The 18212-nt window shown below is 33.7% G+C and overlaps 1 pseudogene across 1 annotated transcript in view; it reads left to right on the forward strand.

Annotated features, from left to right (window-relative positions):
* LOC143244946 (calpain-B-like) overlaps positions 1-18212 on the forward strand; it is a 49859-nt pseudogene that overhangs the window by 5005 nt on the left and 26642 nt on the right. The window contains exons 2-5 of the transcript XR_013025401.1: positions 695-868; positions 13085-13154; positions 15386-15638; positions 17257-17425. The product of XR_013025401.1 is annotated as a calpain-B-like (transcript). The remainder of the gene's footprint in view (positions 1-694; positions 869-13084; positions 13155-15385; positions 15639-17256; positions 17426-18212) is intronic.

The raw sequence follows: 18212 nt of genomic DNA on the forward strand, positions 1-18212 counted from the left end.
CAATTTTATTATTAATTATTGTATTTCGATAAATATGAAGTCAAAGAGTGTAACGAACTTTTAAACTTAAAAATCAAACTTTATATTCGAAGATATTTTGTTTTAGCTTCAAGAAATAATGCAAAAATTTCCTAAGTGCGTAGTTACTGAGATGGGGATTTTGGGAACCATGATACAAAAATATGGCAGGTAGTTTTTAAAAGCAAACTGTTAACAAAATGTCAAAGTGAAAAGTCGGTTTCATACGCCATTAGGCACAGAGCTATGTCTGCGAACTTCAATACTAGAAACCAAGTTTCGATACCCGTAGTGGGCAGAGCACAGATAACCTATTGTGTAACGTTGTGTTTAATTCCAACTACACAAACAGTTCCAGATTCCTCTATTATACACCCAGTTAAATGATAATGTGATCTTTTATGTCTTGATAAAACTCATTTCTTTTCGATGCCATAAAAACATTTCCACGATGCAAATATTCTCTGTGTATATCTTTATTTTACCTATTCTAAAACAGTTCATTTCAACCAATGATTAAACACTTATTTGTAACACTCAAGTAACATTAATTGTCCAATACCACGGATGAGTCTAATGTATCTCTTAGGTCAGCATTTTGGAAAACGAATGAGTATGTAAGGAATATTAAATAGAACATTAAACTGCAGTAATAATTTTTTCCATTCGTCAATAGTTGGGAGAACGTGGTTCAGGTCTTCAAGCTAGAAGAATTCAAGATTTCCACAAACTTCGTGAACAATGTGTTGCAGAAGGAACTTTGTTTGAAGATACAGAGTTTCCTGCTTGTGATTCGAGCATCTTCTTCACTAGTACCCCGTCTAGACCTTTTGAATGGAAACGACCTCATGTAAGTCTTAACAATAGAATTATAATTGTTCATGTCGATCAGATCAACTAATGATTCAGAAGTATATGAAGACGGTGACAGCTTGATAAAACCAGATTTGAGTGACAAAACGAACGTGAAATGCGATACAACAAAATATTTCATAGTTATGCAATGTTTCTAATTTTTCAATGTTTATGCAACTTGAATTACAATAATACAAGTGAGTAGATAGAAAAACAGATTTTTTTGTCAATTCTGCTTCTTGTAGTGACAACTGTGTAAAACTCTTAAAGCATTTATAAAAACTACAAAGTTTATATCATTTTGTAGGGCATTGTAGCATATGTCATTTCACACATATAGAACTATATTTATGGTTAAACATACTTTGTAACAAATATTTGCAAGGCACTGTACATATTACCTTACCAATATTATAAACATGTTTAAGTCTTATCTGTAGTTAAGCTGTCATAGTATTCAAAAAGTAAGTATTAAGTATCATTGGTAATGTGAAATTTCAGTATCAGACTGCACTCTGGTGTCTAAATGTTAGACCTTTTCAACACCCAAAAAACAGTAAAATAACTATGCAATAGTTCACTATATTAGCATAAAACCAAGCCCAGGCTTAGCCGTGTGTATCCCACACATTTCATCACTCCACTCTCCACTTATAAGGAGTACTTCCAAACGATAAAGGACAAACTCCTTCAGAGTTAACTGCTAAGCTAACACTACACTTCACTTCTAGAACAGACACAACCTTTCCCCCCAACATCCAACTCGTAACATCAAAGTTTTGACCATTCCAGAACAATAGCATGTTGTATAATATTATCTAAAGCTTTACTATGTATAGAGGAAGGCACATCATCACCTTCTTCCAACTGTGGAGTATCAGTAATAGACTACAGCTAAGTAAGAAAACAAAATTATAATCTCTTACCCGTATACTTAGAACATCTAGTTAATGTTGTAGAAACAAACATCCCAGAATGTTCTGAGGAACTATTGGTTGGAAGAACTCTCATAGATCTGAATAATAAAAATGTCCTATTAGAACCATGAATACAACAAACCATTAAATTCGAGTTAATTCTGGATTGGATATTGCAAGATATAGACTGTGAGTAGTTCTCCACATCAAAGAACATCGGAAGGAGTCACTATTAAGACAAAATGCAAATCTGATGTCAAATTCTTGCATAGTAACTCCTTACCACCTCAGTTACAAGAGTTGTGAAGGTATCACAGTTGGGTGTCATTGATTTCATGACTTTCTCATGGAATATCAAGACATTTTCTGTATTAGAACTAATTGTTTAGGCCAAACAAATATCCAGTAAGATTTCTCTAATAGCTAGACATCAAATAGTTAGACACCCTCTTGTAAAACAAGCTGAGGCTTTAAAAGGGATATTAAAACGTAAAGAAATAAGATAATTAAAACCAACTACGAGTACTTGGACATCATTTTGTACTGGTAGAAAAGGAGAAATGGATCTACAAGGGCCATTGTGGTCTACTAGAAAGTGATTAAAGTCGCAAAGAAGGATTTAACCTTTTGGTAAAAAAAATGTATCTACTTTGGATATTTTTTTCTAAATCAAAATGGTTTCTAATGGTAGTTCGATATTGGTAAGTGCAAATTCATAAAACCAGTAGAGAGAAAACATCCTTTACAGCATGAAATTAATTTTGGCTGTTTGATACATTACTATTTAAATTATGTAATGCACCTGTTACATTTCAATGACTAATGGAGTGAGTTGTCTCTGAAATACCTTGGAAAGTTGTACTTATCTAACTGGATGACACAACACAGATGGGAAGATTTTAGTGCTTTTGATGATCTAAAGAGAGTCCTGAATCATTTGAGGAAAGATAATTTTAAGCAATGTGAATTGTTGCATTCAACAGGCAAGTTTTCTGGGACACGTAGACAATAGAAAAAAAAAAGAGTATACACACCTATCAAATATTGAACCTGTTCACAATTTGTCAACAACAAGTAGGTTGTGTGAGATGAAAGGGTTTCTTGGACAGTGCACTTAATATCGTTGTTTTGTAAAATCATTCACTAAAGTAATACATCCTTTACAATAAATTACTTTAAAAACCAAATGATTTGATTGTGAAAAAACAAATTCAACAAATTGAGGAAACAATTAAACACCTATTAGGATACCTAACTATGGAAAATTCACTTGTATTAGAAACAGTGTTAGATATACAAGACTGTTCATTTTACGTTCAATACGAAAGCATTGTTTAGTTTTTATTATGTGAGCACTAAAGTAAGTAATTTTTAGAAGTTATTTTTATGGCAAGCTTGGTTATGTAACTTTTTATGAATCATTTGTTGTGTAGCTCAATTACTGTGAACTGTATATATGCGACTAAGTTGGTGAAAGTAGAAATGTAAAAAGGGATCTTAGACAACGTGATAGTGCATTCTTAGCCATATAGTAGTGATTTCTAAGATGAGTTTAACAGTTTCTACTGTAGTAGCAGAAATAGGGAGAATAATTTTTCTTTTCAAAGGATGCCCTAAAGTAACTGAACCCGTCTGTGTAGGCTTTGACCAAAAGAAGACCAAATTAGTGCAATTAACTATGTTTAGTAAAAGGTAACTAAAAGGAATAGAGATATACTGGGTGATTGTTTTTTGTTTGTTTGTTTTTGAATTTCGCACAAAGCTACTCAAGGGCTATCTGTGCTAGCCGTCCCTAATTTTGCAGTGTAAGACTAGAGGGAAGGCAGCTAGTCATCACCACCCACCGCCAACTTTGGGCTACTCTTTTACCAACGAATAGTGGGATTGACTGTCACATTATAACGCCCCCACGGCTGGGAGGGCGAGCATGTTTGGCGCGACGGGGATGCGAACCCGCGACCTTCGGATTACCAGTCGCACGCCTTAACGCGCTTGGCCATGCCGGGCCCTATACTGGGTGTTCGTGAGTTTAATCATTGTGTATGGTTGCGACTTTTAAAGAGTTATAATAGCAGACTGTATTATAATAACAAAGACAAGAATGATTTATTTTGTCAATTGGTTCTAAAGTAACTAAACCAACTTGTATGGACTCTTGACAAAAAGAGACGATTATCTAAAGCTCTGGATACGATTAAGGTGACTAACTGTGTAACGAATATTTGTATATATGTTTGATTTGTTTTGAGTATATAATTTTAAAGCGAGTGTCTTTTATGCTGTCTGTTTGTCATTTAAAGTTATCACCAACAAGTCACTGACAATTAATGTAAAGAATCACGCTCACTTTTACATCGATATTTAAGTGTTAAAACTTGTAAGACAGTCACCAGTAATTTTACGGTGAGAGCACTGTTATCACGAGTAAAATGGAGGAAAGAAAGTGTGATTGTCCACTACAGCACAACAATGAATTAAGAAATATTCTGAAGTTCTGAGAAAGTGTAATGTGTTGCACGAGAGTTCAATAACTTTCATCATTATCTATATGGGCAAAAGCTTACACTTCAGACATAATACACAATAGAAGAACATGATTTGTTTTTGTGTTATTGTTTGTTTGTTTTTGCAGTCACGAAGACCAGATAACAAGATAGCTCCAAAAACACTATATAAACAGTATATTCTAAGGTACATCAGAGTATAGGCCATAGTGTGAAATCCAAAACTGATAATAAAAAACAAGGGTATTACAACACTCAAATGAAATATACTCAGGCAAACATATTGAGTGAATGAAGAATGATGCAGAAACGCCCTCATGACTAACATTTGGTATGTACAACCCAAAGACAAAGATTTACTGGGCGTAGTGGGATTCATTATGCCTATAGAAAGCTTGCTGTGTCAGAAGTTGGAGTATATCCGTAGACAGAAATAATGACTGAAGTGATTATTTTACAGTATCTACATTCAAAAGCACTTCATCATTTTCATAACCTTCCAACAGCTAAATGCTAAAACGACACTAGGGAGAATAGGACAGTGGTTCTATTGGGTTATGTGCTGTGGATCTATAAATAATTGGTGTAAACTGTGTGAGTTAAGCTCTGAGTGAAAATTTCCATGAAAGAAACCGCACAGATATCTACATCAGTATTGTGTTGTTGAGAGAGTTACCGTTGATGTGTTTGATCTTTTTCCACAAAGTAACAGCGGATATAAATACCTCACAGTTGTGACGGACAGTTTTCCTAAGTGTCCAGAAGCAATACAGATGCTAACTCGGAAGCAAACTTTCTAGCAAGGAAACTTGACAATAATTTAGTTTCAATACTTTTGAATCAGCATTATTTGTATAAATGTGTCACACACTTCTAATTAAAACTGATTAAACCAACAGCTCTTTATTCACGTTCTGCTGGTGTGCTGGAGAGAAACAAATTTGTAAATCAGTTAGCTACTTACATGAGTAAGCATAATGTGTGATTAAGATCTTCAACTGTTACTTATGAATTATTGAATGGAAATACATGAAACAACAGGCAACACTGCATAAAAAAAAACTGTTGGACGTTTTATACTCGTATCCAGATAAGTCACACTTCAGAGTCATACAAAGAGTGTCAAAAAAGACTAAAAAATACCGTTACTGTCATACGTGTGTAACGGATTTACTAATGTTTATTTATTTTAATATCGATGTTTGTTTTAGTTAAATATACATTTATAAATACGTGTAGCTTATACTATTAAACGTGTATTGCGAAAGTCCCACCTATTCTATAAATTTGTAGAATGTTCTCAAGTGTAAGCGTCGACAATATACGATGTGTGTATGTAAAATACTACTAATTATCAGTATTATTACCAAATGAACTTAAAGCTTAAAAAAGGTAGCAAACACAACGTGGAGTGACAGTTTTTGTATTATTGGTTTACTATAGTTAGGGTACTATGAACTTTGGAAGCTATAACTGTCATAAAAGTTTATTAAACGCAAAATTACAGATAACCGATCAGAAATGTCTATAGATTTATAACATTACAAACCTTTAAACTTTAGTAAATTAACTTCAGAAGTTTACATTTCTACGAGGACATTAAATACTTTCTTCGGAGAAAGTAAGCTTGTAAATGGCGTGAAGTACTCATTAAGCAAAGTATAACAATATCAACTCAGAATTGATTCTCTCATCGTGAACCATCGATAACATATTCATTTCCACACCAGATAGAAGACTCGATATTGTTTGTAAAACTTTTGTATATAAATTGTATTGTTGATTGTTTATTCAAATATATTTGTGTTAAGGAAGAAAATTGTGTGTATCAATCTTGTAGACAAATCTCAGAAATTTGATATATATTGACATTCTGTTAACTTCTAAATTCAAATTCAAATTTCCGGCTATTTGAAATCGTAATACGTGACTCGTCCGAGATAAATTATAGTACATATCACATATCTTTACCAGTAAATTACTTAAAAATCGGCTATTGATAAAATGGGAAGATGTTAATGTTGATAAGACTGGACTTCATTTAAGTGACATATGGCTTTTTTTTTTCCTGTCATGAGAGAGGACAAACTCCAAAGTTAAGCACATGGAAAGGGTAGATGTCATATGAATCAAAGAATCAATGAATGTTTACAAAATCTAAAAGGAGAGCAATCCTAGTGAATGGTCATTCCTTATGATCATATTTAGAAGTATGTTGGTAAGAGAAAAACAAGCTGGATAAGTTCAGAAAATAATTCACCAGCAGAAAGTATATATGATGTAGAATCTGTTGAGATCACTTCATGAGGATCATCAAGGATAGAACCGTTTGTATATTTGCTCAACAGTGGAGAATTCCCCAGTGGCAAGACTAGTGATGATAAGGTACAAATAATTATCCAATCTGCACACCATAGTTCTTGGGAAAGAACATGTCAGAACGACTTACCAGTGTTTGCAAAGTGAGGTGATCAAAACCTGTAGCAAACTTTACTGAAGAAATGAATTAATTTGTTATCGTAATATGGACTGGATTCCGCATTATTTTTACACAGTAATCCAAACGGAGTATAGAGAATGCTATAACGATATTAAAAGCAACAAACTGCCACTTTTATGTGTTTTGTAAGTTATGACTCGTTTTATTCTCCATCATAGTTAACTTTGTTACATGGTATTGAGTGTAACGTTTAGAATAACATTCAGTGTTTTTCAAGTTAATTTCACGCATTGGAAATTTATATTGTTGGATTATTATCTTACCTACACTTCATAAGATATTATTGATACAAAATTATCAACTATAATACAGACTGTAGCATGCCAAGCTGATGATTCAGTTTAATTATTATAGGTTTTAGTTTATTGGTCTATTTACTTATGCTATTAATTAATTTATTTTACTTTGCTGTTATAACAGATTTTCATTACTTTATAAATCGCATTTCAGTCGTTTTAATTCTGATATAAATAGTTAATTTACTTTGGATCTCATGTTCTTAATTATTCAACCAAATCGTAGCAGCCCAAAATATCTATAAAAATTGATAAGTTTAAGACTTGACAGCGTAGACAGACAAATCACAGATGGCTTAATATCATCACAGAACAGAGGTATGGCATGGTTTGGTGTTCGGCTCGTCCTTTCAGCCGGACAGGTATTGTAATGTGGCCAATCAGTCCCACTGTTTGATAAGACTGGCCCAAGGGGTGGCAGTAGGTGTTTTTTTACTAATTAGCAGCTTTCTCTCTAGTCTATCACTTTTAAAAAAGGGACACCAGCGGAGATATTTCTCGAGTAGCTATGCGTGAAATTCAACAGGCAAACAAGTCACTTGACAACAGTAACTGCAAAGTTAGTGAAGGTGAGTCAAGTCAGTCGAATGGCTACTAAACTCTTACATAATCTATGTATAAATCCTAGCACTCGCTACTCTAACTATAAAGCTGTACCCATGTTCATTACACATTTTGTGTTCTTCACCCCGTATCTTTGAAATATTACACAAAAAATCGCCCTTATTTGTAGAATTTCGTAGATTTCTATCCACTGAAAAACTACCTCTTTTCCTAAATTTCTTGTTTTTAGTAGATCACTAATTACTGCTGTTTGTATTGTCATATGCAATTTTCTTTAATGCTGTAATTCTTTTTTCCTAGTTAAAAGGAGTTGCAGGCTGTTATGGTGACGTTAAATGAAGCCTAAAAAACTAAATATTTGATGTGAGGTTTTTCTAGTACATTCGAGGATGCATTAGAAATACAAGGTTCAGCGAAACATTGGAAGTTAGTTAAAAGCTAATTGAGGAGATATTTAGGAAGAAATGTGGTTATCTCTAACCAGTAGAGTAAATCAGTCAGTGCATTTTCTTTTCAGCTTTGTGGTACAAGTAAGTATACGGATCAGTTTGAGTTATTTGTAAACATGGGCCTTCAACAAATTACAAAAGTGTACAAATTCCACGGTGTTCAAAGTTGTAAGAACTTTAAGAAAGGAATGAACAATTTTATTATCGATGATATGGATTGGTTCTTCAGTTATAAAATTAGATAATTCAAAGTAACCCGCCAGCGAAAGAAAGAACTACATTACACATTACATTATATTAAAATACATACAGTAAGTTGATGTCACTTTCGACGCACGTTCTATGTTCACATGTTAAGGTAAAATTTTAAAACATAAATCACTGCTGCACTCAAACACCTCTGTTTACCTGCAGTTTATTTACTGTCATGTACAATGATTTGTTTTTCTTTTATCAAGATTGATGTTTATTTGATATGAGACGTGTTTGATTTTGGATAATTTGTTGAATGAACTGAAAATCAAAATGGCCTTCACCATTTAAAACCTACCCGTTTCTTTACATTCTGGGCCCGGCATGGCCAGTTCTTTTAGGCACTCGACTCATAATCCGAGGGTCGCGGGTTCGAATCCCCGTCACACCAAACATGCTCGCCCTTTCAGCCATGGGAACGTTATAATGTAACGCTCAATCCCACTATTTGTTGATAAGAGTAGCCCAAGAGTTGGCGGTGGGTGGTGATGACTAGTTGCCTCCCCTCTAGTCTTACACTGCTAAATTAGGGACGGCTAGCGCAAATAGTCCTCGTGTAGCTTTGCGCGAAATTCAAAACAAACCAAACCAAATCTTTGCATTCCCAAACTTTGATAAAAAAAAAAAAAACTTTTACAAGTTTGTTATCCTCCGTTATGTTGGTGAACTCACCAGATAGCCCGATGTGGCTTTGCTATAAGAAAACACACACACACACACACACACACACACACACACACACACTCCTCCGTTATATGGTCAAAATAAAACCTTTTGTTCGTTTTTAGTAAGGCACGGACGTACGACTTCATAGTTAAGTGTGTAAAATGTCAAACACTTTAAAGTTTATCACTGGCGAAAACTAAGAAGCTTTTCTTTTCTTGAGCACGTATTTAGCTGTGAACTTGAGAACTACAAATGCAAGTTTATTCACACCACTTATGAGTAATATACCGAGAACGTTTGCATCATGTTTAATTCAGACATATTCGTCGAGATTCTTACGATCAGAAGTAGTTTCGTTACTTTGTACTTTCAAGTATTTACAAACATTGTATATTGACACAAATCAAATAGAGAGAAGAGAAGCTTTCTAACAACATTTAACGTTTTACACACCAGTAAGATATATTTACAGAAATTAACTTTAAATATATGAATATTTGTATAATAATCTGCAAGTGTATACTCGTCATAACTGCAAGAGTCACAGAACTAAAGTAAGTTTCGTTAAATCCTCTCCATTCAGTAATAAGTGACTTGGAAATTCGCCAACAAAAATAAAAATGATTGAAAACGTATTATTGTCGTGATAACCATCCCAACTTATTTGAGTAATCTACACACAGACACACGTAAAACACATTTGATTTTAGTACTCACAATAATGTATTAACACTTATGTTTTCAGTAAAACACGCATGTACAAATTGCTAGCGTGGGTATTCAAGATAATTTACGACAATGACTCAAGACTTGTAAATATCGGTGACATTGCTAGTATGTGGAATGTGTAAGTTGCACATTGAACTTAATCACAGAGTATGACGTATTGTTACTCATCAACCTATATATTTTACCAACCAAAGAATAATAAATATCAGAATTTAAACTTTGTATATCTCATATTGAAATTCTGAACTTTTTGAATCACGTACAAGTTGATTCAAAGTTGTTCATGGAAATGTCAAATAAGTAAAAGATGGCGAATATAAATCAGTTGATGGGTAAAACCAGGATTATTTCATTGTCATATCTAACAACCTAACTCTCCTAAAGCTGGTCTTAAGCCTAGTTACAAAACGGAAAAAGGTTGTCAGGTAGACAACCGGTTTGTAACGGATTGACTGTTATACGTTTATTTTAAGATATACGCTTGTTTCATTATAGTTTTCTTTTTTGTGTGTAACGTATATTCTTGACTGTATTGTGCAAGTCCCACCTGTTCTCGAAATTTGTAGAACGCTCGTGTGTGTAAGTTGATTGACTGATTGTTTGAAATTAAGCACAAAGCTGCACAATGGGCTATCTGTGCTCTTTTCACAACGGGTATGGAAACCCCGTTTTTCATGGTGCGAGTCCGCAAACTGTGCCACGGGGAGCTTGTGTGTAAGAATCAACAATGTATTAGATGTGTATGCAATACCAATGAATGACAGCATTGTTGCAAGCTAACTTTGGTGAATGTTCTAGAATCTCGTGCTATTGATATATAAGGAACTGACGCGCCGAGAGACATGATTATTATTATTATTGGTCAACTTCTGTCAGTGTGCTATAGGCCTAGAAAGTTATAATTGTGATTAATCTCTGTTAATCAGAAAACGACAGAATTTGACCAGGAACATTTATAGATTTCAAATATTACAAACGTTCCACTTCAGTGAATTACTTCGGACATTATTTTTTCTATGCGCACATTAAATATCTTTTTCCGTAAGAAGTGAACTTCTAACTAGTATGAGGTCAACCGAACTATCTAGCTTAAGCGAGATGTGTGACAATATCAACTCAGACTTAATTTGCTAGTCGTGGACTTGGATCATCGATAAAATGTTCAGTTCTAAAGATAAAGATTCGGTATTGTTTGTAAGTTCGTAAAACTCGTGTATATATACCATCATTTGTAATAACCGTTATTATAAAATGTATTGTTTTTGTTTATATGTTATAATATATTTGTATTGAAAAAAGGAAATTTTGTGCATCAAACTTGTTGGCAAATCAATAAATTTAATACATATTAACATTTAATTAACTTAATTTAATCCCAAATTAAAATTCTGATTATTTGAAATACTAATACGTAACGTATGTAAAATTATACGTAACAGATTGTAAAACTCAAATATTGTCAAATTATATAAAGTAATCTTAGCATATGTGATTACGGAGTTAGGGCAGCTTCCGGAAATGACGGGTAGCGCCATCGGATTAGCACTACGAAAAGTAGAGTGGGGAAAACTTCTGTCACAGCAGGCGCTGTTTTTGAAGAGCAGAATAACTAACTACAAAGTAAGAGCAAGTGACAGGCGAACACCAATAAAACGGAAAGGAAATATTAACATGGCAGTGATAAGACCAGTTATGTTATATGCGGCTAAATGCTGGAGTTTAATACAGAAATATGACCAAATGATGAACGTACGGATGTTGAGGTACATAATATAAATGTCAAAGAAAGACTATATCAGAAACGAAACCGTTAGGGAGAGAGGTGGAAATAGTACCAGTTATGGAGAATATGAGAGAGACTCTCCTCAGATATCTTTCATATGTAGGGAAAGAGAGAAATATGTTCTTAGGAGAAAGATAAATATGACAGTGGAAGTGGAAAAAATAAGAGTAAGATCGAAGAAAATCTGATTATTGTAGTGAAAAAGGACGTGAGAAAAGATAGTGTAAATATAGCTCTCTGATATAAACTTGTGTCGAGAGGAAAGACCATAAAAGCAGACCGAAGTAATTCGGACAAATGATAATAAAAAGAAAAGGAGATGATTTTTAACAATCAATAAATAACATCAAAGAAGGACATGTAATAATATGTTAACCACGCTATACGTGACAAGTGAAGTGCCAAAAGAAACAACAGACTTTTCGTCTTATATCAGGGTTCCTAAGAACAGTTAGGATAGGACAGGTATAGTAGTCGTTATTTATATTATCAAATGCATAAAGAACAACTCTTGTATGACTTATCACATAAATGAAGAATAATTATCTGCTTTGCTTCAAAGTCATTTGGCCAGGCATAACCAGTGGGTTAAGGCGTTCGACTCGTAATCCGAGGGTCGTGAGTTCGAATCCCCGTCGCAATAAACATGCTCACCCTTTCAGCCGTGGAGGCGTTATAATTTTACGGTCAATCCCATTATTTGTTGGTAAAAGAGTAGCCCAAGAGTTGGCGGTGGGTGGTGATGACTAGCTGCTTTCCCTCTAGTCATACACTGCTAAATTAGGGACGGCTAGCGCAAATAGCCCTTGTGTCGCTTTGCGCAAAATTCAAAAAACAAAACAAACCAAAGTCATTTACAACTTAGAATTTTGAGGATGATTACTAATACATTATTATTTGTATTTTTAACTCAGTGTTTTTGGGAGCTATTTTAGCTTATTGTAAATGCTTGAAATGCATTGTATATATTTGAGACTTCATGATACAAACGAGATCTTAACTGTTAAGTCATTATGCTTGAACTGATGACGACACGAGTCCAAACTATTTTCTAGTAGTTGGAATCAATACAGAATCAACATAAACTGCTAAAATATCTATCCAGAATTACTTAAGATCACTTCATATTTTAGGTATGCCCTCGATGTTAATCGATGAAGTAACTGTGTCTGTGAGATTTGTAAACCAACGGTCAGTGTTCATGTATTGAGATATCATTTGTAAACCAACGGTCAGTGCCTGCACTTTCAGGCACTGTTTTTAAACTAACTGTCATTGCCTGCGTGTTCAGACGTTATTTGTAAACAAATGGTCAGTGCCGATGTTTTGGGGGTTATTTACAAACTAGCGTTCAGTATCAATGTTGTAATAATATGTTAGTATGTACAGTCCAATGCAGAAGTTATTTCACAAAATGTGAGTAAATTATAACATCATAATGCTACTCCAAATATATAGTTAATGTACACTAACGAACTTGTATTGGCTAACAAAAGTAGGAATTGAAAAAAAATCACTTATTTGTTGTATTGTTTGTTTTCCACTTTTTAGGAGCTAGCTGAGGAGCCAAAACTCTTCCATGAAGGCGCCACTAGGTTTGATGTTGTACAAGGCGAGTTAGGTGAGAATATATCTTTTTGTGAGTGAGTGCTTTTTATCAAAACTCTGTGATTTGATGTTACATATCCATGTTTTATTTATTTGCTGTTAAACGGAAAGCTACAGGATGGGTTATCTGTGCTCTACCCACCGCAAAATATTGAATTTTGATCTGTAATGTTATAAGCTATCCGACTTGCTGCTGAGCTAATGAGGCCTTCATCCTTGTGTATCTAGACTGTTTTTTACATTAAGATATATAAAATATCTTTACTTGTTTTTAATAACTTGTTCTTAAAAGTATTCTACATGAATTTGTATAACAAATACGTGAATAAATTTCTTAAGCTTTTGTGGTGCAAACTTACAATTTGTAACTTACAGTGGACAAATGTATGTTTTATTTCGTAAGTGCTTCATGAGGTCAAAAAACTTAAGTATCTGTTTTGTTCATTCATTATAAACACGATGAAAAGTAGTTAGGCCGTTTATTATAATTATATCAATGAACGCTTTGTTTGTTTTTGAAATTTCGCACAAAGCTACTCGAGGGCTATCTGTGCTAGCCGTCCCTAATTTAGCAGTGTAAGACTAGAGGGAAGGCAGCTAGTCATCACCACCCACCGCCGATTCTTGGGCTACTCTTTTACCAACGAATAGTGGGATTGACCGTCACATTATACGCCCCGACGGCTGGGAGGGCGAGCATGTTTAGCGCGACGCGGGCGCGAACCCGCGACCCTCGGATTACGAGTCGCACGCCTTACGCGCTTGGCCATGCCAGGCCCCATATGAACGCAGTACAGTTGAAGTGATTTTAGTATTATCATTTGTATATTTATGATAAAGTTTAGGTAAACAAGGTTGCACTGGGTTGGTAACTCTTATGAACCCGCATTTGCTCAGTTTATTATTCTGTGGTGTTAATTGTTAGACAAGTGAATATTTGATACTGCTTTCTACGTTATCATTATCATAACTCTTTAGTTGTTGTTAACTACAGCAAAACGTTTCGATTTTTTTTAAAGTGGAAGTTGATGAAGTATTCAATAAATATAGTTTAGTTGTGTGCATGTGCAACTTTATTTTAATTATTTGAGTTTAAAATTACATGTGTGCTGATCATTCATACTGTAAACAATTTCTGTTGTTTGGCAGATTCTTTTGAATTACTAGATATCAAATTCAAAGTATGGTTTAATTATTTGTTTACTTATTTGTTAAAATTCCTTCAAAGGTACGCGAGAACTATCTACACTAGATGTCCCTAATTTTAACATTATGAACTAGAAGGAAGGCAGCTAGTCAACCCCACCCTCGTCAACACATCTACTCTTTTTCCAACTAATACTAAGATTGACTATCCCATTATAACCTCCCAACAAACACTTTAGACGATGGATTTCGATCCCGAGACCCACGGGTTGCGAGTTGAGTACTCTACGACCAGACGACCCGTTTACTTACTTATAACGTTTTATTATTTTTGTTAAGCGACAAGCTACACGACTGGCTTTGCTCACCGTAGGTTTTGAAACCCGAATTTTAGTGTCGTAAGCCATCAGACTTACTGCTGCCAGCGTGACAGGCACTTAATAATAACACAAGAGTTATTTCTTCTTTTACAACTTCTTTGGTTAACTTAAATAACGCTCACTAATAGGCCTAAGTTCACATTTAACGTTAACATTTCAAACAAATTCACTTTCTTGCCATTTTTTTCGTCCGTATGATACTTGTTATTTGTCTATTTCTTCCTCGAAACCCAAATTCAATATTCACAAGACCGAAGTAACTAACTGGCTGACAATAACAAACTAACAAGTTTACTAACTCAGCGATCAGTCATCTGTTTAATGTTTTTTGATGAGGTATTGGCCATTGACGAAATATAATTTTGGGCCTACTAAAATATTGCTTAAATTTGGCTGCCTTGCGTTTACAAAAGAAGTAACAATAGTGTAAAAGTATTTTGTCATGTGAATTTTAACTTTATTGCGTCATATCAAAGTCTTTATACTTACCATTTGAGGTTGGTCGGAGCGGCCGTTGATGGTCACATTTCTGACCGTAATTAGTTTTTACAGTGAGAAACGTTTCTTTGTACAGGAGGTCATAAAGATTTCTTGCAACTCTTCTAAAACAGTGGACTATTACTCTTAAGTTTATAAATTAATTATGAGAAATACTGGTATTTTGTTGAACATAAATATTGATATATTAAACAACAAGACGTGTTTGTTTGATCACAAGGTGACTGCTGGTTACTTGCTGCAATGGCCAATCTAACGCTTAACCAAGCTTTGTTATATCGGGTCGTCCCTTATGATCAAGGATTCGAGGACGACTATGCTGGAATCTTTCATTTTCGTTTTTGGCAGTACGGCCGCTGGATTGATGTGGTTGTAGATGACCGTCTTCCAACGTATAATGATACTTTAGTGTTCATGCATTCTAAAGAACAAAACGAATTTTGGAGTGCCCTTCTCGAAAAGGCTTACGCCAAGTAAGTATAAACCAGAAAAGTGAGTTATGTGATCTATTCTTGTCATGATATTTCTGTAAGGAGAACTTTAAGATGCTACAATCATTAAGGCTGCAACGTATGTGCACATTCGGCAAAGAAACTGTTTGCTATATTTCTTCCATTTTTTATATTGGGTAGAATCACCTAAAGTAAATAGTGAAATCTATTGATATGGTGTCTTGGAGCCATCCACATTCTATGGATACTTTGGAATTTATTGGTGTTTATGTTGGTAACGCTACCTTTATAATTACCAGTCTACTCTTTGTTGGCAATGTTCAAATGCACTCGGTGGTTTGTGTCAAGTTTAGCCCTCGAGTTGAAATCCTGGTCGAGTGGAGATTTTTTATATTTTTATTTTAACTCATCATGTTAAGAAAAATATATTAAGATATTAGGAATATCAGAATAAGATAATAGTTTGAATTGGAGATTTGAATTATTTGCTAACATGTGGTCACATAAGAAAGATGTCAAAATTATTATAGTGTTAAACTATCATACAGAAACCTCGCGTTCAAATCCTAGTGGAGTAAAAATGTTGTACCAATTTTTTATTTACTTATATTTAAAACTAGCTTTTTGAACATTAGCAAAAATACAAATATACTGATAGATTGAATAAATCATAATATTATATTACATAATAAGCACAAATGACGGTACATGTCAAAAATAACTTTAATATATTTTCTCCATAATAGATGACGCTACAATGCATTATTATTGATATTTTTCGCCTTTGATAAAAGATTTTTATAAATTTAGTCAAAGATGTGATAGGCAACTTTAATGTAAAGTTATGGCTTTGTTCATTTTCCATTCACCATACAATACGACATCACAGTTAATAAATTGCAGGGTCAGACGTTTGACCATATAGGAATATGTTTTCAAAAAAGTTGTTTGTTCATGGTTTAAGAAGAATATTTGAACATAGCATAAAAATATACATAATTCAAAATTGTAATCAACAACTACTTAGAGATAACAAAACATACACAGAAGTTGAACGTGACTTAATGGTTTATATTAGGTAAACCATTTAATTCAACTGTTCCAAGCTGTACTTGTATAAATCTGTATACTTGTTTCGGATTTTAACTATGTCAACCAGTATACCTACTTATTTCATATTTTAACTATTATATCCATTTGTTTCATGCTTTAACTGCACAAACCAATGTGACAAGTTGTTTCAGTCTAACTTTATGAGCAAATATTTTCAGTAAATATTGCACCCATCCTCTATTTATAATGGTTTAATTATATTCGATTAATAATGTGTACTCTCAGCTGTTCCAGGTTTTAGTTATGTGAGCTAATAAAATTCAATTGTCATTGTAAATTATATTATTTTTTCTCTTCATTTAAAATAACTAAAGAGGGATTGCATTTTGTTTTTACGACAAGAATTAAAGTATGAAAGCCAACTTTTACCTTATGAAAGTCAAATCTGTCACACAATAATCCCAATAGAACTGTCAAAGCTGTGCCTTGTAGTACTCACTGCAGCTAATTGTCAGCATTTGTTTTAATAGTTTGGATAGTGTATAGTTTGTGCGAGGTTACTATGGATAATTTGCCCTCTTGGTAGGTTACATGGATCTTACGAAGCACTAAAAGGAGGAACAACATGCGAGGCCATGGAAGATTTTACCGGAGGTGTAACAGAGTTTTACGAGATTCAAAAAGCACCAGATAATTTATTTAGAATTATGCTTAAAGCCTATGAAAGGTGGTCTTTAATGGGATGTGCCATAAAGGTAAGAATAGTAATTTATTCCTCATTACCAAAATGATCAAAGCATAAAACTCAGTTTTGCTCTGTTTATCGATTAAAAATGTTACTGACAAGAAATCGGTTTGATACAATGTCAAGTGGAAAATTGAATGGATTTCACCTAAATTTTCTTGCTAAGTCCAAAATTTTTAAGAATGGGAAAGAAAAACAACATAGTTACAAATAGGTTATCCACAAAATAATTTAGAAAAAATTATAAATGGATACTGATAACCCTATGTATTCTTCAAGCACCATTACAAATTACTGTTTACAATAGCGAGCACACACACACGGCACGTATTACCTGAAGAACAACTATTAAGAATTGATTTAAAGAAGTCAATGTGATTTTATTTTTTTCAATTTCACACAAAGATTCCATAGATATTTGATGTTTCATTGTTTCTGTAAATTTTTTACTATGTATTATAAGAACTGAAACTCAACGACAACGAATAATTTGTTTCCTCTATAAAATTTATCCCAGGCTGTGTTAATTGGTAAGCCTAACTTAACAAACATCATTTCAACAATTTCGGAATTAATGCTATACTTACTTATTCAATCTGGCAGTTTTATTTTATACTAGTTTTTTACTTATTATAAGCTTCTAAATGTTTCACTATCATCACATCAATACAAGCTTTCTCTAGTAAACAAACAGCTAAAATTAAAATATTCAAAATATAATTGAAAATAGTCTCATCCAAGATTCTGAAATATCTTAGAATTCTAATACACAAATAAAACAGGACAATAAACCTTAA

The sequence above is a fragment of the Tachypleus tridentatus genome, chromosome 2, assembly GCF_004210375.1.
Source record: "Tachypleus tridentatus isolate NWPU-2018 chromosome 2, ASM421037v1, whole genome shotgun sequence".
Classification (NCBI taxonomy): domain Eukaryota; kingdom Metazoa; phylum Arthropoda; class Merostomata; order Xiphosura; family Limulidae; genus Tachypleus; species Tachypleus tridentatus.